This window comes from Acomys minous, assembly GCF_964271855.1.
Source record: "Acomys minous genome assembly, chromosome: 5".
Taxonomy (NCBI): domain Eukaryota; kingdom Metazoa; phylum Chordata; class Mammalia; order Rodentia; family Muridae; genus Acomys; species Acomys minous.
The window spans coordinates 26282792-26307925 of record NC_140494.1 but is presented as its reverse complement, the minus strand read 5'-3'; the positions used below and the strand labels follow the sequence as shown (position 1 = coordinate 26307925).

At 40.0% G+C, this 25134-nt stretch overlaps 1 protein-coding gene across 13 annotated transcripts in view; it reads right to left on the bottom strand.

Moving 5' to 3' along the window:
• The window catches only part of ZNF438 (zinc finger protein 438), a 119909-nt gene that overhangs the window by 65333 nt on the left and 29442 nt on the right, over nucleotides 1-25134 (bottom strand). For 8 of the 13 annotated variants that reach the window (XM_084782180.1, XM_084782177.1, XM_084782178.1 and 5 more), the window contains 2 exons: nucleotides 13663-13740; nucleotides 10638-10703 (listed from right to left, as the gene is read on the bottom strand). The gene's annotated coding sequence lies outside the window, so the exon portion shown is untranslated. Of the gene's footprint in view, nucleotides 1-2355; nucleotides 2467-6182; nucleotides 6380-10637; nucleotides 10704-13662; nucleotides 13741-18497; nucleotides 18625-21177; nucleotides 21197-25134 lie in introns of those variants that run through there. The other 5 variants (XM_084782179.1, XM_084782183.1, XM_084782182.1 and 2 more) reach the window with 5 other exon arrangements.

Below are 25134 nucleotides of genomic sequence, written 5' to 3'. Positions count from 1 at the left end.
ACAGAGGTCAGAAAGTGGGCCTGGAGTTACAGAAGCTTGCTAGCAACCAAACCTGGTCTCCTGCAAGAGCAGCGAGCACTCAAACGCTGAGCCATCTTTTTTATGCTTTGTGATGTTGATCACTTTTTCCTGTCAGGAGAGTAAGGTAATTATTTTATAATGTCTATAATCTAAGGTCTAACTAAAACATACCATGCCATTTCTTAAAGAAATCGGCATGAAGGCTGGAGAGATGGCTCAGCATTAATAGTATGGAACCTGGGTTTAAGTCCCAGCACTCACACGGCCATCACAACTGTCTGTGACTCCAGCTGCAGGGATAGGACGCCCTCTTCTGGCCTCCGCAGATACCAGCAACACATGGGCTACACAGACATATATGTAGGCAAAACATCCATACACATAAAATAAATTTAAAATTATATAATTAAAAAAGGAGCATCACAACCACCTTTGACCTCTCCTATGCTCATAAATGTCAGAAGAAATGCCTTGATTTTCGGTGCCTCAGGAGAGGCAGGTGCTGACTGACGTAGACTTTGCCTCTGCTACTGCCCACCTTGGACTATTTTTCTCCAGCTTCTGTATTTCCACAGGAAAGGATAGATAATTAAAAACTGTCAAGATCCTATTTCTCCCACTGAGTCACTGATAAGAGATGGGTTTGCTCATGTATAATTCTTTGGTCAGCTGTCTCTACATTTTATGAAGACATTTTATCCAAGGCATTACAGCAAGATCTAGAGACTCAACAGTCAGGTAGAGAATCTGTCCAATTCACACTTAACTAGATGCAGGGACACAGAGAGAAACAATCACTTTTAAGGTTTTTTGCTTCATTCTCCATCTGTCTTGTTCTGAGGGGACAGGCTTTTCTAGGTTAATTTTCTTCTCTATCACAGGCACTCTCCTCTCAAGGCATTTAATATTTAATACAGCTCCTTTTACTCAGAGTCCATCTTCTCTATACATGAGCTGGCACTTGGAGCTCGCGAGCCGAGATGTGTAATTCATGCCTGTGGTGTCCAGCACCCAGCTGCCATGCTAACGGCAATGATCATGGATGCGCTCAGACAAACCCACTACAGACTGCATCTTCCTCCCCTGCTGTCATCACCCACTGGGGGCAAAAGTAGGAACTAGAGGGGAAAGTCAGTCAGAAACTTGATGAAATTCAAGTGAAACAAGAAACATGCTCTTTTCTTTAATGGTTTCTCCAAACAGAAAAGTGTTTCAGTGTCACGGCTGTGCTACATATATTGTTCTTACAAACCCAAAGGTGTTTAGGAATTTTCAAACTCAAGAACAAAAGATCTTTAACAAAGTTTATTTGTTCTACACAGAAAAATGCAAAGTTAATGCTTCTTGGACAAAATGATGGCAACAACCTTTATGATTTCAAGCAAAGCCTCTGTCTGAGACTCGGTCAACTTCCTCAGGATTGGTATGGAAACCATCATGTTGAGATACAGCCTGTGTACAAACTACTGTGTTTACAGGTTTGTTTCTCAAGCAACTTGCTTAGACCCTTCCTGTCAGTTGTGAGAAGTACTGACCTTTCTGCTTTGTGGAGAATGGCAAAGGCCGCAGAAACAGGTTCTATCATAAGAAGAATTAATCAAAGAAGCCACTGCTGTCCACCAATGGCCCATGCAAGTGATAAAAAGCTGTGAGCACTGAGACCCAGGTGGCCTGGCTACATCAAATCTTTATCTTGAAATCTATGTTTAGAAAAGTCTGTTTTCTAGTATTGGCTCAATGTAGGCTTACTTTAAATGAAAGAAAACGTGCTGACTTACACTTACACTTGAGAGACTGCTTGGATGCACACAGTAAACATTTCTTTAAAATCTTATAATTATGCTTCATTTCTGTACATTAAATGAAATATGTGGCCAACAAACCTCTCTCGTTTTTTGATGTCTCAGAGCACCTGCCTAGTTCTCGAGGAATTTCCTTTACCTCTGAGGTCCAACAACTTTAACCAGGTTCTTTGAATGTTTAGATTCACTCTTTATATTGCAAAAAACGTTAACATCTAAAGGCTGGTTTGATTTCACCAGTTTCAGAGATTGTTGTGTCGTTAATCCCACATAGGATGGAACAATTTTATTTACTTCTTGAGATGCATAAACTCCCAAGGTGTTATAAAAAGGAAGGGATCCAGATGACACTACCCAGAAGTCTACGTTTCATTGAGCACTGCAGCAAAGCCCTGGGCTTCACCAGTCTCACATATATTCTGTTAAGAAATAGATTTTAGGTGACATATAATTTTATTCTATCATGAAACAAAGAAGTAAGTGGGAACACATTACTTACACAGCTTACTGTTTTCACAGCTGTATTACTTACTTTTAAATAGCATCTATATAGAGGAGTTTCCTGAACACAGAGATTGCAGTGCTTTGCTGTATCCAGGCAACACGTGGTGTGGCTCTGTGCCCTATTTATTTCTATTAGAATTGGAATTCAGCCATGTGATGGTTGTCATGGCGGCATACATTAACACATTTGAATTATAAAATCAAGAGGACTTTTAGTGAAAGATGTCTGATTTGTAAGATAAAGTTAAAAATGAAGACTAGCCTTGGTAATTAGATTTAGTAGTCGAAATTTTTAATAACCTGAGTGATCTACATTTATAGGTACAAGGGTTAGATACACACACATGTAAATATATATTCAAAATACATACTTTAAAATCTTCTAAAAACAATTAGAAATTATGTTAAAATCAATAATATTCCTTACCAACTCTTCAATGCTTAATATTGGGTTATATATAGGGTGCCTCTTACAATGAAAGTAGTGAATTGAACTGTCATTTGATCAAGCTTAGGTTAGCCTTTTTGAAGCTTCTCCAAGTGAGAAAGAGACGGCAAATACCTTGGGAAGTCAAGTGACGTCTAGTCTAGTCCTTTCTTCCACAGGGCAACTGAGCTGTCAGTGAGGGATCCTTACAACCTTACATCTCTCCATACAAGTCAGCAGCAGGAGGAGTGCTCACAGCACAGCACACCTCCTAGCATGCTGTGCTCAGGCCGCAGGCCGCGCATGGCTCTGAAGCCTGTGCGCCACCCACTTCTCTCAGCTTGTCTGTTTCTGTGCCCCTTCCATTTTGTTTTCATTTCTTTTGGCATCTGTGGTTCTGATTCTGTCTTTGAGTTTTGCTTCTAGCTTAATAATTTCTTGTTTTCCAGTTAAATTTAACTGATTCTAAGTTAAACTATAATTTAAACAGTTTCCAGTTATGTGTAGAAAATCCCACCTCATCCTCTTTCATATGGGCAATGTAGTGCCCCAGCACTAAAAACGGTCCATCTAGTCCCCCACTAATTTACAATATACTGGATTTGTTATAAACCAAGTTTCCACATAGAAATGGGTCTATTTATCAATTATCTATCTTTTCCACTGGCAATTTTGTATATTCTCACACAATATATGGCTACAATTACTATGGTTTTATATTAAGTCATAGCACAAAGACAGGACAATAGGCCCTTGACACAGGATGCAAAGCCCTAAAGGTGTACATTTATAATTTTTGAAGGATACCTCTTCCCTAAGTTCAAAATTAAACCATAGAAATAAAAATAAAAAATGTAATAGTATTTTATTCTACTAAGATGTTAATAGTATGGACAAAATCCTCCTCCCCCAAATCTGTTAGAGATTTAATTTAATTTAATTTTGTTTTTGAGATTTAATTTTAAAAGCACCAAAAATAATTAACATTTTCCCAAAGGTAAGTCTTTCTTTTCTTTAAAAAATTTTCCCGAGATCACACATCAACCAGGCTGGCCTCGAACCTGCTATGTAGCAGAGAACACCCTTGGAGTCGTGGTTCTTCTGCCTGCACTTGGGATCACAGGCCTGGGCCACCTAGCTTGGTTTATGCAGAATGGACATTGACCCCAGGGCTTTGTGCATGCTAAGCAAGCACACTGTCCACTGAGCTCTATCTCTATCCCCTTCTGATCCCATTTACTTAAGGGTTTCCTTACATTTAATTTATATTTAATGTCATCCAATGAAAAGTTTGTAACTTTTCCCAAAAAATTCTAGCTGCTTTTTATTCAAGTCAATTATATTTTATTGCTATGTAAATTGCATCCTTAAAAATTACTACACCTTTTAGCACCATCTTGGCCCCCAATCTGTGGTTTTAGTGTCTATGATTTTAGTTACCCAAAATTGACCATGAAATAAAAATATTAAATGGTATTTCACCCCAAATATGCACACCTTAAGTTTCCAATTGCATTCTTCGGTGCTATGTGTCGGGATGGATTCCTCCTCTGCACAGAATATGCATGCCACAAACCTTTCTCATCAGAGCCACTGCTTAGGATCACAGATGCATGTAGCTCTGCTTTACACAATCCTGCCCCTCCCAAACTTAGGAATACAGTGATGCTGGGATCTGAATATGATGAAGCTATAGAATGCTTTTTTTGAGTGAAAATAAAATAAAAATTCCTCACTTAAAAAAAAAATGGCTGTATGCTAAGAATGCTGATTACAAAGCAAAGGCAAACTCTCAAAAGAAAATCCTGCCAGCTTTGCTGCTGCACCTAAGAACTGCAAACTGCAAACGGTGAGCTACAGTGTCTGAGTGCTCAGACAGCAGCTGGGTGGGAAGAAGACAAACCAAATGTATTTTGGGTGAGATGCACAGAAAGCCCGGGGCCTAATGAAGGTGTAAGCAAGGATCCTAGGAGCAACACCGAAGCACTGGAAGGAAAGGACGGTTCTAGACTCAAGGGCAAGTCTAGACTAACACTATGTAAATTACTGAGGGAAGCACTATAGAAGCTACTGCACGTTTGCAGCAGTGAAGAGGTTGATTCTAAAGGGAAAGTGCTCAGCTGGGACCAATGCAGGCTCTTCCTGAAAGAAGGTGCACATGAGAGTGCAGTCATAAAGACTGTTCACAGGTACAGGGCACAGCACATGGAGGGACAGCCACGTGGCAGTACTGTGGTACAGAGGAAGGCCAGGTACCTTGAGCAGAGCAAGGAACCCATACAACTGCAAAGGCAAAACCCCAAACTACATTCTGAGACAAGAAGGGCCATAGTCACATCATTTTTGTTATTTAAATTTTTATCATTAATTTAAAAACTATTTTACTGTGCCTAACTTATAATTCAACTTTTTCATAGGCACATAAAGTAAAACACATGGTTATCCTGGGGTTCAGCACTATCTGCAGCTTCAGACTGACATCTACTGGAAGATGAAACACACTCCCCACCAACAAGACGCGCTGGCATTCCTTCACTGTGCAGAAACCTGACCGAGGCCACCTAACCAAGAGACAATATTTAACTCCACCAGTAATAAGTCATGTTGATATAATTTACCTCTGATGTGGCATAATATAACACTGAAAAAACCATTAGACACATCCCAATTGTGGCCTATTCTACAGAACACATGATCAATTAAAAAATCTCAAAGACAACGGAAAAAAGAAAGAAACTGCACACAACAGAGCAAACTGAAGAGATGAACACTGGACATAAGGTGAGACTCTGAAATGGGTCTTGACTAGAAGAGCTCTGTAGAAAACTGCAGACAATCAGAGTGCAGCCTCAGAGCAGCTGCATTCCACTCATTTTATAGTTTTGGTGAAGAGCATGGCTTTGGGTACCACCAGTCCATGCTCCATCGGCCTGTTGCTGGCTTTCTATCAAAAAAACTCATCAACCTTAGCAATTCATACTAATAATGTACTTGTGAAATTCTGAAAGTTTTAAAAAATTGTTATTTGCTTTATTTTATCACAATTTATATCATGTGTGCATAATGGCATTTTATTTTCTTCTCATTTCTACATCTTTTTTTTTTAGTCTGTTTCCCTCACTGTGACTTGCTTTTCTGGATAGACTCTTTGGCACAAGACTGAATAAAAGTGGTAATATCATACATGCTTTTATCTATTCATGCCCGTAACTCATTTTAATTTCATCAAGATTATGGACAAATAAGGCCCTTTTGGTTTGATTATTTCTACCATACAGACAGCAATACCATTTTGTTTTAGTTTTAAATGCTTAAATGTTAATCTAGAAAACAGGGAAGAATATATAACACAAAGGGAAATAAATAACTTGAAGATGAGGAGGACAATATGGTACTGTTATTAAAACAATAAAATCCATGATATTTACCTACCCATATATCATTCTCCCCTGACATGGTGTCAGAACTGTCACTGGAAAGTAGCTGTTCAAGCAGACTTCATATTACATGCTCTCCTCTCAGCACAAGATGTAGCCAAAAAGTATTTCAGTGAAGTGACTGGGTATCAACTCCAAATGCAGGCTTTTCAGGTGCAGGGGAGGTGTTTCTTGGCTTTCCTTGGGTGCTGGAGAGTTTAAAGGCCCGTTGTTGAAGGTCATCCATTAACCAGGAATGCCTCCAGCACAGTATTACTAGCAGTAATCTGAACTGGAGTTAAGCTCCTGTGCATTTTGGAGGCTATTTATCACAGCAGTTATTGATACCAAAACCCAAAAATGAAACCGCAGTATCTCTCAAGAGTTGCTGATATAAATGAAAGAATGGCAACTGCCCAAGTAGCCAGAGGTGAACAGAGTGAAGACAGAAAGAAAGGCAGCTGTGCTGTGTAGTCGCAGGACATGATTTAAATCCCTGCTTGTCAAGTTAATTCATGGTGGCATTGTGAAAAGGTGCTGCCAAAATCCTTTGAAAGTGAAGTTCAAGCCCGACAAAACACATGTCTCCTAATGTCCACATAAGCATGGACGCAGAAAACAATGAGCAGGAAGAACGTTCCAGAAGGCAGAACTGAGTCCCAGAGAAGAGCAACCAGAGGACAAAACTGGAGTCTGACCAAGGATGTTTCATTGTGCCGCCTGCCATCCATACTCTGTGTATTAGTTGGTTCTAATCCCACAGGCCCCTCAGCGCCAAGAAATTAAACAACTGGCCCTAATGTAGTGAATCTCACACCCTGCATATAAAGTGAGGCTAGAGGGAACAAAGCTGAGAGTTTCCTGTAGACATCACTAAGGACAGGAGGAAGCCCGGCTCTCCTGGTTAACCTCCCCGCTGGCTGTAAACATAGAAGACTGAGGTTTCTCAGGACTCCAGCTCCTTCATTTGTAAGATGAACAAGAGGGACACTTTTAGCTCTAGAAGTCTAACTTAAAACCATTGACATCACAGAGATAAGAGAAAACTACAAAACTAACCTATGAAGTGTCAGAATCTGGAAACCCACATTAGAGCAACTGATTGGCTTAGGCTCTCAGAAAATCCAACTCAGCACAATTTTTAAAAATTAACAAGAAGATATCCTGGCAGTCTGTCATTACTTTTCTGTTTCACTATAACAGTAAGACATGTCACTCTTTTCAATAGGTGAAAGATGTCTGCCTTCTACCTCATGAGAGCGAGACATGCTTCCTAAAAGGGAACCACCTGTATCACACTTCGAAATCTCCACACTCCTGCACCATTTACAGAACTGAAAAGCCCTAAAATATCAAAGTCTACTTGAATGTTTAAATCTCAAAGCATCATATTAATGTAATTTAGTAGTTACACGGTCAAAAAATCACATTAATTGAATCCTAATAATAAAAAGCATCTATTAATTTCAACCTTTTTTAACCTTTAGAAGAAAGTAACTTTTCAGAACTTATTGTCGCCAGTAAAATTTAAGACAAAAGCCAATATTTTATAAAGATGTGTTGTTAGAATAATTATGCAGCTTTCACATATTATGAGTCAAAACATATTTTTAGTTTCATTTAATTTTCTGTGATGCTGTGGAGAGAACACAGGATCTTGTAGACCTCACTTAAGAAATGAGAATCCAGGCTTTCCTATTTCAAATCCCTGGAAAATCATGGGAAAAAGTAAATCCTTTGCAAAGTCTGTTGTCTCTTTTGGATGTTTCTATCTGGATAGCGAGACAGATGTTATACATCTCTTATTTGCTCTCATTCAGAATCGTGTGTGTGTGTGTGTGTGTGTGTGTGTGTGTGTGTGTGTGACTGTGTGATACTTAGCTCTCCAACAGAGAGAATCCCTTGGTCCTACTGTCCAGCCTACTGTCTCCACACTCCTCTAGCTTTCTGCAGTTCAGACTTCTCCAGAGAAGAAAGCCTCTTCCATGCTGTGAAGTCTGTCGTGTGGTTTGTAGTCACTGGAGAGGAATGCACTACTGCAGTGCTCAACAAACATGAGCCAGGCTGTCCTACCAGTGTGTGTCCTTCCCAAGTCACACTGACTGTTCAACGTCATCTAAGGCACTGGGGCAGACAGCAGGATATACGGCCTGAAAGCTAACTTGCAGTTTACATTTCTAAATTCAAAAAATGAGCAGTTAGTGGCAACATTTCTGAACACTATGCTTATCTTAAAAATGATCAATAAAGGAACCAATAGAGCTAAAGGAGTCTAGTTGAGAGCATTTGAGTTCCTGGTTCCAACCACATCTAAAGCCAGATGTACCTCTGGAAACCAAAGTTATATAAACAATTGAGTTCCCATATTTTCATAAGCAGCTTAAACAGGCCAGTACCCAATGGAGACTGAATCTTAATCAGGTATAAGACTTTGTGTAAGTCTCCAGCATGACCTTGGCATATCTCAGGATCACCACCACTTTATTTCTAACACTGTCCTTATAATTTAATAGGTACCTCAAATTTCTTACCTCTTTTTGTGTACTAGAAGGGAGCACAAATGGATTAGAATAGTTGTAACTATTTCTCAGTGTGTTTTATCTTATAAATCATTAATCTTTCCCAGAAACCTGAAAATATCTTTTAAAGCAATTTCTGAAAACATTTACAAAAAGGTGACTTTGTTCTAAATTACAGGCACAATAGTTCAGAGACTGATGACATCACCTCTAGCCCAGGACATCACCATACTGCTACTTAGTACCTTATTGTCCTCATTGGCAACGAGCATATTCTAGAGTGCAGACTTTTTTTATTTCATGTGGCACAGTGCTAACGGCTGCTTCTGACAAATGAAGAAGTGCACTGCCAGGGCTTCTGACAAATGAAAGAGTGCACTGCCAGGGTACACTCTGAGCAGGCAGGGATAAAAGCATAGCCATGCATTCAGCTTCACTAGTACTGGACATGTGCACTATTAACAAACACTAATTTTGGAAAGCTTGTGGCACTTTGTGTGTGTGTGTGTGTGTGTGTGTGTGTGTGTGTGTGTGTGTGTGTACACACATGGGCAGACGTGTACATGTTCATGTGTGTGTGCACATGTGTGTCTGTGCATTGGGATGCCACAGGTCGATTTCAGCTGTTGTTCTTTAGGAGCTGTTTTATCTTGGTTTGTTGTGGTAGTTTTTGGTTTTTGCTTTTGATATAGGAGTTCTCAATGCTCAATCAACCTTGGACTTCCCAATTAGGCTAGACTAGCTGGGCTGCAAGCTCAAGAGATTTTACTCTTTCCTGTCCTCATGCTTGCATGGAAAGCACCAAACTGGCTAAGCTCTCCTCCCAGACTCTCAAATCATCTTAATGTATGCTTTCAGTTTGGATTTCTTTTTTCTTCTATTTTTGTTTGTGGGGGTGCTGATTTGTCTTCTTGAATTAGAAGTCTCTCAAACTCTTTTCCCTACCTGCCTACAAAGTCACAGTGACTCTCATTAGCTCTTCATTCTTACAACCTTCGGAGTTTTGAGAATAATGAACTAAGGAGAATTTCATAGGATGACTGACAGGACAAGAAGTTTGGTGCGTGTTGCTCAAGTTTGTTAGTGACAGAAGTAAAGCCTGTGGTCAACTCTAGTGATTCTAAGTTAATTGATTCCCCCTTATAGATAAAGTCATAAAGACTATAAGAGCAGGCTGATTAGACAGGCCAACCTGCACCCAAACCAGTTTCTACTGTTGCCTTGACTTTGTACTTCAGAAAGAAACACTCCCATTTCCTTGTTTGTGAAATTGATTTCTAGGACAAAACCTATATGAAGACTGCACAGAGTGGGCCCTAGATACATGATAGGTCCCTTCTCCTGCCTCTCTCCTATCAGATCCCTCAAGTCAGTCAAGCATTAAGTTAAGTGAAAAGTTAAATATCTATTACAGAAGTAACTTAAAAGTATAGGAATATTGATGAAACAACAATAAATTCATTGTCACCAGTCAAAGAGCTCATGGTAGAGACTGTGGCCATGAGTGTAGTATTACAGAATACCCGAGAAGGCCTCCTCTAAAATTCATGATGCTGAGCACTATCTACCCGTCACTTAGCATGTGTTGTGTGTGTCCATGTGTAAGTGCAGATATGGTGGCCACAGGTTGACATGTGTGGAGAGGGAAGCCTATGCACAGGAAAGATAGGTGCTAAGGTTGGGAAGCAAACACAGATCTCTAATCAGAACAGTGATTATCCAACTTAACTAACAAAAACCCGTTAAAATACAAAGCTTGACTTAGAGCACTGCTTCAAATGTCAGCTGAATGCTGGAGAACAGCATGCCAACAACTACCTTACACACATGATTCTGACTTCTAATGATCATGCAGTAGTAAAGCTGTGTCCCTGCATATGTGCATGGTTATTAAGTGCTTTATAATGATTATGCTAAAGGTTACATTCCTCATATACATAATACATACATGAGCAGACAATGGTCTTCTTCCATTAAATGCAAACTGGCTGAAATTACTGCTGAAGTTGCCAGACTGTAAGAGAAAAGAGATCAAATTAATGAGGGTGAGGATGTATAATTAGCTTAAGAAAGAAACTGTGCTAGGGTCAAGGCTGAGGTCACCAACTCCTGCATATCCAAGTACACTGTAAAATGTGACTCCTCTCCTTTTCTCACTACCACAAACTCTAAGTCAAGCTCTTTCGTACTTCTCTTTCATTCAAATGTACTTGAAGAATCTATTTTGTCAAACTCCAGCTTTGAGCATGCTACTACTAAAGAAACCTCTAAGGGCTGATTCTCCACTGCCAGAGGGACAGAAATCAGCTCGTTGGCAGGGTACTCTTGGCTATCCTAAGTTTGGCCAATACTTCAAATTTACAAGTTTTCAACCTTAGCTGAATATTGAAATCAGTAGGGAAATTTAATGATAAATAGGTTGGTAGCCTATGCAGCAGAAACTCGATTTAACAGTCCTGAGGTAAGATTCTGAATCTTGGAGCTTTAAGAAATCTGAGTGGCACTTCTGCACTGCCAAGACTGAAGCACTTATTTTCCCACCTATTCTTCTACCCAGCAAAACCCAACTCTTCTGTCCCACACAGCGGGGGCAGCTTGCTTGTCTCGAGCCCTCTATTCAGGCAGACTATTCCCTTAGACCATCAAATCTCCTCTAACTCCAGTTACCGCTCCTCCATTCTTCTGAAACCCAGTGAATCTCCACCACTGACTTTAGAAATGTGGTAATTACAGTGGGATTGCCGTTCTGAGCATCCTAAACCCACTAATGTCCTCTGTAAAGTATTTTACAGCAATGACACTGCTTCACTGAGGGTGCTTCTTTAACACCTGGAGCCCTGTATTTCAGGCCCTAGGGGGAGGTAAACTTTCTTTACCATCTTTTGTTCACACGTCCTAGCCTCTAGCTTTGATAACAGTATTAAGCGTAAATCAGGCACTCGTGTGTGCAACACTTAATGTTCACTGAATAAATTAAATTCTCTTAAATTTATGAAGTGATTTTTCTTACGGTCTGACAACCTAAGCTGTCAACCTCCAGGGTTGTTTATGCACACAGTGACATGTTTTTCACTAGAAGCATCATTATACCCATGTAGGAATGATAATCACTTGTTCACAAAAACTGACGTGATGTCAAATATAGGGGTGATAGTTATTAATGTGTTTTCTCTATAGACAGAACGATTTCCATGTTTATGTATTTTCCATGCATATGTATTATGCTGTACAGATGAGCAGAAAGGGATACTGAAACAGCTCTTCATCTCCCAAGCAAAGGGACAGCCAAGCCCATCCTAATCCACCACAGGGGAGGACTAGAGAGTCAGAGTCTTCTTCCTCAGTCTAGAGCCATGGTCATAACCTTCCTAATGCTGCAGCCTTTTAATACAGGCTGTGGTGACCCCCAACCATAAAGTTATTTCATTGTTACTTCATAACTTATTGTAGTACTGTTATGAATCACTGTAACTATTTGATATGCAGGATATATGATATGCAACCCCTGTGAAAAGGTCATTCAACACCCCACAAAAGAGTCACAACCCACAGGTTGAGAACCTGGTTTAGAGTGTCAGGTCTATAGGTCAGTGTCTGTACACAGTGCCCTGGTTGCACTGGAGGAGTAGCCAGCAGGACTACCAGAGCCGCAGCTCAGTCCAGCAAGTTCCTGACCCATCTCGAGAGCCTTCGGGACACAGAGGTGCAGCCTCTCCACAAAGCAGCACAGCGGATGGCAGCTGCCCGGAGTTAAAGCAGCACTGGTGCTTATGAGTTAAAGCCCTGGGAGTGCTGGCTGAGACACCAACCACTATTTATAACATTGTTTTGTGGAAAAATGCCTTCTGCATTCCAAACAACAGGGCAGACATGAACTTCTGGGATAAAGACTATTTCTGAAGTTGGGAATGAGTGTATCTTGTTACTTGTACTATGTTCAATATCTTTCTAGGCTAAGATAGCAGCTAGGAGACCGTAACAAGAATAAGTGGCTGCCATGAACATGGGTCAGAAGGATCCCTGAGAATGAACAGCAGAGGGCAAGATTGGAAAAAAGCCAAGTACAGCCTTAGTTTGCTAAGCAAGTATTCCTGAACACTATTACATATGGCTTTGCTAAATGTTGTGGGAGACAAAAATTAGGCAAGATCTCTGATTTTTTAACCTTATAACCTAGGATGGGGGACAGCAGATACAGCCATGGAGGGGGGGAAGTCATATGGTGAAACATAGGACTAACATAGGAGGGGAAAAAACCTTTAGATACAGGCAGCAGAAAGAGAAAGAAGAAAGCTCCAGTGCTTCTAGCTGGAAGCAGGAGTGTGATGGAGGTTTCACATGGTGGTTTGAATAAGAATGCTCCTTCCCCAAGGCTCCTGTACTTGAACACTCAGTCCCTGGTTGGGGGCACTGTTTGGGGAGGTCTAGGAGGCGTGGTCTTGCTAGAGGAAGTATTGGTGGGGGGCTCTGAGGTCTCAAAGCGTCACACCACTGTCAGTGTGCTCTCACTTTCTCTCCCTCCCTCCCTCTCTCGCCCTTCTCCCTCTTTCTCACTCTGCTTCATGCTTGTGGTTGGTTCAAGGTGTGAACTCTCAGCTTCTTGCTCCAGCGTCCACGCAACCTACTGCTTCCAAACTGCTGTTATGGACTCTAACCCTCTGGAACCATAAGCCAAAATAAACTCTTCCTTGGATAAGCTGTCTTCATTATGGTTTTACCACAACAACAGAAATTAATGCACATGAATTAAGACAGAAGAAGCAGCAAGCTTGGTTTAGCAGAAACCAGCACAGACATCATTAGAGCACAGGCATCACATATACAAATAGCACAATGGATTTAAGAAGTTATTGATCTACGACTTCCCAAGACAACTCAACTAGAAGGTACTCTTGTAGTTTGAGAAATTTGAGAGTCACAAAGTCACCTTTATCGTTTGTTCTTACGTCTGATTTGAGTGTGGGCTGACTTACTTTAGGTAACTTGACTTAGCAAATGTCTTCTAACTTCTGAAACTTCCATACTGGATGATGTGTGACATTCATCTTTATCTGAAAGCAAATGTAATGAAAGTGTTAAAATGGAAAGAATCGATAGGTAGCTTATAGAAACTAATTAGATGATTTCACCTGAAAAGCAACAAAAATTATAAAGTACTATAAAATTGACATCCTTTATACTATGTGTCAAAAGAACCTAAAATAAAACCCTAAGCAATGCCCAGAGACTTTTACAAGTGAGATTATATAATACTCCTCTTCATTTATTTCTCTTCCAAAGAGTAATATTTTGAGAAAAATGTTATTTAAGATTTAAGCCTATAGGCTGCAATTCAACAACAACAGAAATAACAAAAAGCCTACACATATGTGGAAACTAAACAACTCTCTGCTAAATGACACCTGGGTCAGGGAAGAAATAAAGAAAGAAATCAAGGAGTTTCTGAAATTCAATGAAAATGAAGGAACAACATACCCAAATTTGTGGGATACATTGAAAGCAGTGCTAAGAGGAAAATTCATAGCACTAAGTGCCTTTAAAAAGAAATTGGAAGCATCGCACATAAGCACCTTAACGACACAACTGGAAGCCCTAGAAAAAAAAAGAAGCAGAAACACCCAAAAGGAGTAGACATCTGGAAATAATCAAACTCAGGGGTGAAATTAACAAATTAGAAACTAAGAAAACAGTCCAAAGAATCAACAAAACCAAGAGCTGGTTCTTTGAGAAAGTCAACAAGATAGACAGACCATTAGCCAAACTAACTAAAAGGCAGAGAGACAGTATTGAAATCAACAAAATCAGAAATGAAAAGGGAGACATTACAACAGACACTGAAGAAATACAAAGAATCATAAGATCCTACTTTGAAGGCATATATGCCACAAAATTTGAAAATCTAAGGGAAATGGACGATTTTCTTGATCAATTTCACTTGCCAAAGTTGAGTGAAGAACAGATAAACAAGCTAAATAGTCCCATTTCCCCTATAGAAATTGAAGCAATCATTGATAGTCTCCCAACCAAAAAAAGCCCAGGGCCAGATGGTTTCAGTGCAGAATTCTACCAGACCTTCAAGGGCGAGCTAATATCGATACTCTTCAAGCTACTCCAAAAGATAGAAAGGGATGGAACATTACCAAATTCATTCTATGAGGCCATAGTCTCATTGATACCTAAACCTCACAAAGACTCAACAAAGAAAGAGAATTTCTGACCAATTTCTCTTATGAACATCGATGCAAAAATACTAAATAAAATACTTGCAAAACGAATACAAGAACACATCAAAGATATCATTCATCATGACCAAGTAGGCTTCATTCCAGGCATGCAGGGATGGTTTAATATACGGAAACCCATCAATGTAATCCACCATATAAACAAACTGAAAATAAAAAAACCACATGATCATCTCTTTAGATGCAGAGAAAGCATTTGATAAAATCCAACACCCATTCATGTTTAAAGTTTTAGAGAGATCGGGAATACAAGGCACTTTCCTCAACATAATAAAGGCTATATATAGGAAGCCAATAGCCAAAATCAAAGTAAATGATGAGATACTCAAGGAAATTCCTCTAAAATCAGGAACAAGGCAAGGCTGCCCACTCTCTCCATATCTCTTCAATATAGTACTCGAAGTTCTAGCCAGAGCAATAAGACAACATAAGGAGATCAAGGGTATTCAAATGGGAAAGGAGGAAGTCAAATTAACCCTATTTGCAGATGATACGATAGTCTATATAAGTGACCCTCAAAATTCCACCAGAGAACTCCTACAGCTGATAAACACCTTCAGCAAATTGGCTGGATACAAAATTAACTCAAAAAAGTCTGTAGCCTTCCTATACACAAATGACAAGCTTGCAGAGGAAGAAATTAGGAAAACTACACCCTTCACATTAGCCACAAGCAATATAAAGTACTTAGGAGTTACTCTAACTAAGCAAGTGAAGGACTTGTTTGAAAAAAATTTCAAAACTCTAAAGAAAGAGATTGAAGATGACATGAGAAGATGGAATGATTTTCCTTGCTCATGGATCGGGAGAATCAACATAATAAAAATGGCCATCCTACCAAAAGCAATCTACAGATTCAATGCAATCCCTATCAAAATACCTACACAATTTTTTAAAGACATTGAAAGTTCAATTCTGAACTTCATATGGAAAAACAAAAAACCCAGAATAGCTAAAACAATCTTGTACAATAAAAGGTGCTCCGGAGGAGTCTCCATACCTGATCTCAAACTGTACTATAAAGTAATAGTAATTAAAACAGCATGGTACTGGCACAGCAACAGGCAGGTTGATCAGTGGAATCGAATCGAAGACCCAGATATGAATCCACACACATATGGTCACTTGATTTTCAACAAAGAAGCCAAATCCATTCAATGGAAAAGGGATAGTATCTTCAACAAATGGTGCTGGTCTAACTGGATGTCTATGTGTAAAAAAATGCAACTGGACCCATATTTGTCACCTTGTACAAAACTCAAATCCAAGTGGATTAAAGACCTCAACATAAAACCAGAGACACTAAGTCACTTAGAAGAAAAAGTGGGGAAGAGCCTGGAACATATTGGCACAGGAGACAACTTCCTGAACAGAACACCAATAGCCCAGACATTAATGTCAACAATTAATAAATGGGACCTCATGAGGCTGAGAAGCTTCTGTAAGGCAGGAGACACTGTCAAGAGAACAAAGCGACAGCCTACAGACTGGGAAAAGATCTTCACCAACCCTACATCTGACAAAGATCTAATATCCAAAATATATAAAGAACTCAAGAAATTAAACACCACCAAACCAAATAACCCAATTGAGAAATGGGGCTTGGAACTAAACAGAGAATTCTCAACAGAGGAATATCAAATGGCTGAGAAACACTTAAAGAAATGCTCAACCTCCTTAATCATCAGGGAAATGCAAATCAAAACAACTCTGAGATTCCATCTTACACCCATCAGAATGGCTAAGATCAAAAATTCAAGCGACACCACATGCTGGCGAGGATGTGGGGAGAGAGGAACACTCCTTCATTGCTGGTGGGAATGCAAACTAGTACAACCACTTTGGAAATCTATCTGGTGCTATCTCAGAAAAATGGGAATAGGGCTTCCTCAAGACCCAGATATTCCACTCCTTGTAATATACCCAGAAGATGCTCCAGCACACAACAAGAAAATTTGCTCAACCATGTTCATAGCAGCCTTATTCATAATATCCAGAACATGGAAACAGCCTAAGTGTCCCTCAATAGAAGAATGGATAAAGAAACTGTGGTACATATACACTATGGAATACTATTCAGCTATTAAAAACAAGGAATTCCCGAAATTTGTGGACAAATGGATTGATCTAGAAATGATCATAATGAGTGAGTTAACCCAGAAGCAGAAAGACTCAAATGGTATATACTCACTTATTTCTGCATATTAGCCCAAGGGGCATGTCCCACGAAAGCCTTCACTTACCAGAAAACTGAGACAGAGGGGAGGACATTCTAGTGGGACTCTAGATGAGAGAAGCATGGGAGAATGGTAAAGTAGAAGGATCCAGAGGGTCCTAGAAGCCTACAAGTAGAACATTATGATAGGCAGATTTGGGCACAGGGGTCCCGCTCAAACTAAGGCACCAGCCAAGGACAATACAGGCGGTAAACCTTAAACCCCTACCCAGATCTAGCCAATGGACAGAACACTCTCCACAGTAGAGTGGAGAGTGGGATATTACTTTCTCACATTCTCTGGTGCCTCACCTTTGACCATGTCCCCTGGAGGGGGAGACCTGGTGGCACTCAGAGGAAGGACAGCAGGTTACCAAGAAGAGACTTGATACCCTTTGAACATATACAGGGGGAGGTAATCCCCCTCAGGAACAGTCATAGGGGAGGGGAATAAGGGGAAAATGGGAGGGAGGGAAGAATGGGAGGATACAAGGGATGGGATAACCATTGAGATGTAACAAGAATAAATTAATAAAGGAGAAAAAAAAAGAATCTGAACTGAAAAAAAAAAAGATAGGATTACAGAAACTGTTGATTGATTGAAACCAAAAGCTAAAGTAGGATGCTGACCAGGAACCCACTGAGGCAAGTACTAGCAGTAGCTCCTCACATAGCCTAAGAACAAGGGGTATAGAGCAAAATAGTACAGAATATCTCAGAATAAAATGGAAGAAATTGTAGTTGTCAGAGGCTGCAGCAGGGATCTGAAGATTGGGTGCCAAGTCCCCGTGGGTTATTCTCATCAGAATGGTGTATCCTCTTCAGTCAGGACACTTTGTTTTGTTAATATGACTTTTACAGAAAATTACCATTCAATTTTCAACTCTGCATGATTAAAAAACAGAGCTGAAGTGACTTTTTTCTCAGATTGTTATAGACTTTGTCAATTTCTCACTTAAGTTTTATTAAAAGCTCTATACTCATGGAAAAGAAACAACAAAGATATTCATGAGAGAGTGGCATTGAGATCTAACTATTTACTGTGGTTTGGAGAACTTTCAACCTGACTCTAAGTTGGAAAGGAATTTAAAAATCATGAACATTCTATGGATTTACTGTATCTAAGACTTTGGTTTGTTTAAAGGAATTTATTGTTACAAATGATGAAATACAGTAATAGAGTTTACCATTGTACATATATAAATAAAACAGCTATTTTTATTCTATAAAAAAGATTTAAGCCTAGTTTTTAAAAGTATTTCAAATATAGATGACATTTGAACTCGTCATTATGCTAGTGAACAGGGAAACACCAAGCTAAGAGGCATTTTCTGTTTTTCAAAAAACTCACCAACTTCCGGATGAGACAAGCAGAGGAAAATCCCATTAAGTTAGGTCCAGTTCGTGCTACAATTAATACAAGATTCTCTGGGACTTTAGAGTTAATTACTACGAGATAATGTGGGAAGCTCTGCATTCTGGAAAGATGATAGAAATGGACAACGAGAGGCTGTAGGCAGTTAAGGGGAGAATTTGGGGTTGAGATGTTATTTCAAGGAGTTAAATACTGGATTCAGCACATGAAGCTTCAATTTATACCTACAGTAAGCCACAAAAGTATTAAGGTGGGAAGACAGACACAGTAAGACACAACTCTGCCCCATCCCCTCCAATGAACATGCAGGTAGGGAAGAGCACAGCTACTGACAGCAGCCACAATACATGCATAAGACACCAGGGTAGCAGAATGTGAGACAGGAGTTTTATCTATGAGATTTGCTCTACTGCATCTAACAAACTGATTTCTGAAACAGTCCTTCACAATCTTGGCATTTTCTATACAAAGTGAGTGAGTTTACAGGTGACAGAGAGTAGGTTAGCATCATAAAAGTTTTAAATAATACTTTACAAGTAAATAAGATTTTTATTTTTATTTTTATTCTTAAGGTTACAAAAGGAGTTTAGACTAAAGAAAACATACAAAGTAGATGAATTAATAATAAAAAGAACAAAACAAACAGACACCTATTTTTTTACCACCTCAATTTGCCCCATGTTCCCCTGGAGTTAACTTTTAACATGTTTGGTTAACTGGCTGATCATTGGAAGCAACATGGCAAGAGGCATCAGTGACAGTGTATATGTATATGCACACATGTGCAGTGTGTGCAAATGTGCACTATGTGTGAGACACTTCAAAACCTGTTCTGCAGTAGATTTAATAAGCATTTTTATATAAGAGAGGAAAGAAATTAGAAGGATACAGTGGGTGTGTCCAGGTTCAAATGCAGGAATACTGGGCTATAAAAAATACAAATGTGCACTGTGATTACTCTTAAATTCCCTGAAATTAGCTAACAAACCCTTTAATTGTGGAATACCAAGAAATCTCTTGAATCTTGAGACATTCCAGATCACAACAAAACAGTGCGGGAAGTTAGTTGGTCGGTGTCTCACAGCAGCAGCAGCTCATGCAGCTGGACAATGGGCATATCCAGAAGCAGGCGCAGGCCATGCGACCTCACCCGAGCAGGCCTAGACAGCAAAGCTGCACACTGTCGGGGTGTGTCTGCAGTGCCGAGAGCCCAGGGTGCTTTTTGTGCTGCTTTTCCTGTGGCCATGTAACAAAAGAGCCATCTGCAAAGTCTGACGCTGAACTTACATGCACTGGTTATGTTTGCTTTTTTCAAGTAAATACAATCAAGGGTCTCAAGAGAAAAAAATTAACTTTGCTTTACAAAACCAAAATGTAGGGCTAAATATTTTTGTGAGACTAATACAACAATTGTTTTATTATAAAAGAAGCTTCCAGAAGTGAATGAAATTCCTAGGGAATTACATTTATTATAATTACAGCTTCATATATATGAAAACATAGTCAATTTGGAAATACTTCTTTTTCTGTCCAAATTCAAATCAAGACTCTACTGAGCTGTGTGCAGTTGATCTTGCCGGTGAGGTTAGATGCCCATTTCTGTACTCATAAAAGGTAGCTTTCCAATATTTCGTCCTAGCTTTCTGTTGAATGTTTAACTGGGAAGGAGAATGTAAATGGATTTCCTACTGAGCCCCTCCTATGGTAGCTAAAGGAGCTGCTGTAGGCCATGGGCAGAGGCTTCTCTGCATTCCACTGCAAGAGAACAAAGAGCACGTATGTTGACATGGCCGGAAGTCTCTACTGGACAGCTGGCAGGAAGCAGGCCATGTGTAACTATCTCCCTGCTTATAAATGACCAGTCCACTTCTTTATATCCAAACCACAACCATTTGTTTAGTGTCGCATTCACACTTCCTCTACAAATCTTTCACCACTCTCTAATCTCAGCCCAAATGACTTCCCCTCTCCTCAGCCTCTCACTTTGCACATAATCATACCTAATTTACTCTAGGTTAGTTACCTTTGGACTGGATCAGGTACTGAAAGGTCTAAGGAGCCTTAGATGGAAGAGTAAGATTTCTCACATCCTTGGGAGGCAACATTGGGAGGTACAATGCTCACATTAGCATTTACCCAATACGCACTGTTTCCCCTGGAAACAGTTAATCCTTGGGAGAAACTTATACTTTCTATTGTGAAAACAGTGAGTTTGCTCATAGCTTGGGCAATGTTTCTATGCTGTATCTGAAGTAACCATTCACTACATCTTTTTTCTTTTCTGTGACAGAGCAGCATCTTGACTAGACCAGTGAGATACTGACCACCTAAGGATTTGGGGTGCAGAATGTCAGGATGGAATTAACAGAATGGGAATGCCTGTTTCATGGCAAATAGATTCTAAGCAGTATCTACCATTTGAGGCAAACAGAAAGGGTGAGGACACAGATTAGAAACATATATAAACATGTATTTATGGATCAAAAATCTACAAAAAACAATTTATAGTACCATTAAAAAAAACTTGTTATTGACACCGATTATGTAAGAGGCTTAATGTTCCACCAAAGAGCTAAAGACAAATGAGAAACATCAAGCATTCTTGTTGACTACCCAAAGATCCAAAAGTAATAAATCTAAGGTCTCATCCACTCACCTCCACATAAAACTGCATCGTTTGTGAGTGAAGTGCATTACACACAGTTTATCACATTGTAAACAGCAGATTTTGCCAAACTGACAACAAACTGACATCATCCTAGAAACTCCCTTGCTTTAACATCTGTCCCCAAGTCTCTGAAAGACAACAAAAACCTGCTACGAGTAGTGGGAGCCAACATGTCAAGAGAGCTGTCCTAGTGGAGCTGAGATGGGGCAGAACGGTCACAGGTGCTTGCTGTTCTGTGGATGCTTCGTAGCGTTACAGTTCTTTTAAAGCAAAAAATAGAAAGGCAAAGACAGAAAACATTTTCCCAGCCATATAAATACATGCATTTAAAATATGGAATCAAAATGGGCTGCTGTATACTTTAAAACTAGAGAAAAAGTAGGGAGTCCATACTCTTCTGAACTGCCAAAACATTAGGAGTGCTGCCGCTCTGCAGGCTAGAACTGGGATGGGAAGGGCAAAATGTGCTCCTTCAAAACTGCAACCCATTTCTCCAGAGTGGCTTTAAGAGAATAAAAGTAATGTCAAATCTAAAAGACAACATGTTTGCATTCAGACATAATGGCACTGGTTCAGGGTTGGCAAATGAAATACCTACAGAATTAACGTGATAAGCATAGATATTAGATAGCAGCTTTAAAACTAGTATGTTGCTGTTCTGTTGTTTAACTCAAAAGCTTCCTTCCATCTGGAACTGCAAAGCAGGGAGCATGGCCTATCTCACGGAGAAAGCGATTGCTCCTCTTGAAACAGGAGGTTGTTCGCCTACACAATCACCTGGGACAAACTTGGCCAGTGCAGCAGGCCAGAAGGTTAAAGGAGCCTGGGAATGTTTAACATCATGAAGGAATTACAGCTCAGGAAGATCAGAGGGAGCTGCACAGGAAATGTGAACAGTAACCCTTTCATATCACTGAGCCTCTTCCTACTGCCCATGATAAATGGAGTCCTACCGCCTGAGCATACACAAGAGAGGAGCGAGTGGACAGGAAAGAGGAGGCATTTATCCATACATCAGACCAGAGCATAACTCCACAGTGACATGACGACATGGAGCTGCTCCAGGAAATAGACACCGGCTTTTAATTCTAACTGCCACACATGTGCTCTATTACTGCCTTCCCGGTCCAAGAGTGGGCGGGCGGGAGGAATGGGCTCGCTGGCAGGCTCGTCACAAGTAGGGAAACATGGACCCTGAAAGCTGACCAACAAACAGGTTTCCACCCTGGCTGACAGTTAAACATCTTGTTCCCAGTCAGTCTTCAGGGAAAACATTCTTTCCATAATACATGATATGTGACCCAATCAGACATTTTACTCCATCTTTTATCTACTCTGTATAAAAGTTACTTCAATATTCTAAGGCTGCTTGAAAATTCAACTGATTGTAAACTGTTTTAAAGAGAAGTTTAGCTAAGAAAGTTCGAGCATGCTGGCTAATTTGGTAAGGCAGGTGTGACCATGCAGGTCTTAGCTTTACAAAGCCCTGCTTGGGATCTTGCTTTAAATAGCTGCTCTTAGCAAAAAGAAATGCTCAGTTCACACGAACAGGTGAGGTGCAACAGAAAGATACTAATTAAACATAACATGCACAAACACACATTCTTCAGATGGGTAGGACAAGAAAGTAAAGGGGAAAAAGAGGCTATTTCCAAACGGACATGCTTAAATATAAAATGTAACTCCACAGATGCCTCAAAGGCTTCATGGCAGGCATCTCAGTTGCTTTAAAAAACTGTCAATTTCTTTAGTGCTGCTTCTCAGACATGTGGTGTCAAGAACACAGCCAAGCCACCAGGCTAGACCTGCCCCAGGTGCTGCACTGCTACAACAGCGGCATTAGGGAAGTGTCAGTAGAACATGTGGGAGGACAGCACAAACTAAATCAAAGAAGTCAGCCTCACCCTCAGCTCCCCTTAGACCATGGACCCTGAGCTAACACGCGCAAACAGAGAGAGCTCTGCCCCCGCTGCACACAGTCCTGTCCTCCTGATGCTGGTGCTCTTTACTATTTTAGCCCACATGCTGCTCTTCTATCGCAAAAACCTCCTGCCATTCTTAAATATTACTAGAGATTTCAAAACAAGTTAATCAGTATAACAACAACAACAAAAAGACAATTGAGTTTTTGTTTTTATTTTTTTCAGTGTTCCATTACAACAGATTTACTGGCACACACTTCAATAGACAGTACTTTTTTTTTTTAATCTTGAAAACCAAACATCAAGAGGCTGTTGAGTGGAACTTCCAGTACACATGCTCTTCTCCCATTAAGTGTTACTGTGAATGGTCCCTTCTAACACTCAGCCAGAAGAAACTCTGACTGATGCATAACTGATGTTCAGAGTTGGTTAAAATGTGTTAAAAGACACAGAAATTGGGCTTTTTTTCCTAACCTAAAAATAACAGAAGCACACAGTAACTTCTTTTGAGTAGTAAAGCATGAAAGCAAGCAGGTTCAGTTCTTCGCACAGAGATGCCAGCACAAGAGGCACGTCAGAAGGCCTTGACAAGTAGGGGCAATGGACAAGCAAGTGTGCCACCAGCTGCTGGCACTTTTGTTCCGCACTTAGCAATGCACCCACGTCATCTCAATCCAGTCAGTCGTGAAGTGACTATCACATGGCTAAAGCAGTTTAGCAAGCCTTTTTCAAAATCTGTTGTTGGTTTAACAGCAGCGGGGAGTTAGACAGTTCTGACAACTAGCCCACTCACTAAAAACTCTTATCATGGAATGCTGAAGTATCCTCAACCAAATCCAAACCAGTTACACATAAGCACTTTTCCTTCTCGGCCTCCCCAATATCACTTCCTCCCAACAGTTCCTGCAACAATTGTGAGTTCCCCCCACAGCAGGGCTTCTCTCCTCATGCCTGTATAGCTAAGCCCCACAACAAAAGGTACCTTTCAGAAGCAAATCTCCTTCACACTGGCCTTGTATTTCCTATAACGTTCTCAAAAATAAGGACATAATCACAGGTACAGGCTTCTAAACTATTACCTGCTGAGGAAATGTCCAGGGTTTCCCTCCTCCCCAGAACGAGGCATGCTGCCAAGCTCATTCCTGAATCCCAGCTTCCTATCTCCAACCTCTGGCCCAGCACACACTGGACCCCATGGACCTGACAAAGGCCCACAGTACAAAAGTAACAAAAAGCTCTCTTCTTCTTAACTTTCAAAATGTGCTCTTTTTAAAAGGGAAACTTTAATTAGCAAATACAATGTTAGATTTCATTACAGCATTTCTAAACAAAATGTATTCCTCTCCCCCATTCCAGATCCCCACCCAACTCCTGTAGCTTCCTTTCTGCTTTCATGTCACTTTATTTAAAAAAAAAAAAAATCTAAACGTTTAGTCTTAAGATGCAAAGCTTCTGGCGTTAGTATCGTAATGCAAAGGAAGATGAAGATGGACTTTTACCACATCTAGAGGTTTTTATGTATATATGAGACTACACTCTATGAAGAATGCTAAATGTGCTGCCCTAGCACACAGGCATGCAATAGGGACCAGCTGCTATGAGTAATATCAAGAGTAGGAAAATCAAAACATAGAACAAATGGTCATATTAAAATGAAGCAGCAATTGATGCAGTCTGGTCTCTTATAACCATTTACATAAAGCCAAAATTGCTTTTCCATGGATGTGTATGTGTATGTGCATGGAAGAATTAATAGCAAAATGATCCCTGTGAAGATGGAAGAGTCGTGGTCAAAGGGAACTTTGGTCTGATCTATAATGCTTTAAGGGGGGGAAAGCATTTATCTTTCTAAAAGAAGTATCTTATAAACTTTTGATTTCATTATTATTCTCAGTTTTACATATTTTAAAAAGTACCTTTGTGGTTGATGGACCTCAGTTTCTAAAACTCCACTTTCTTTTTCAGTAGTGTCATTCACACTTGTACACAATGCTCTCAGTAATTTTCTTAGTGGACCTCCCGA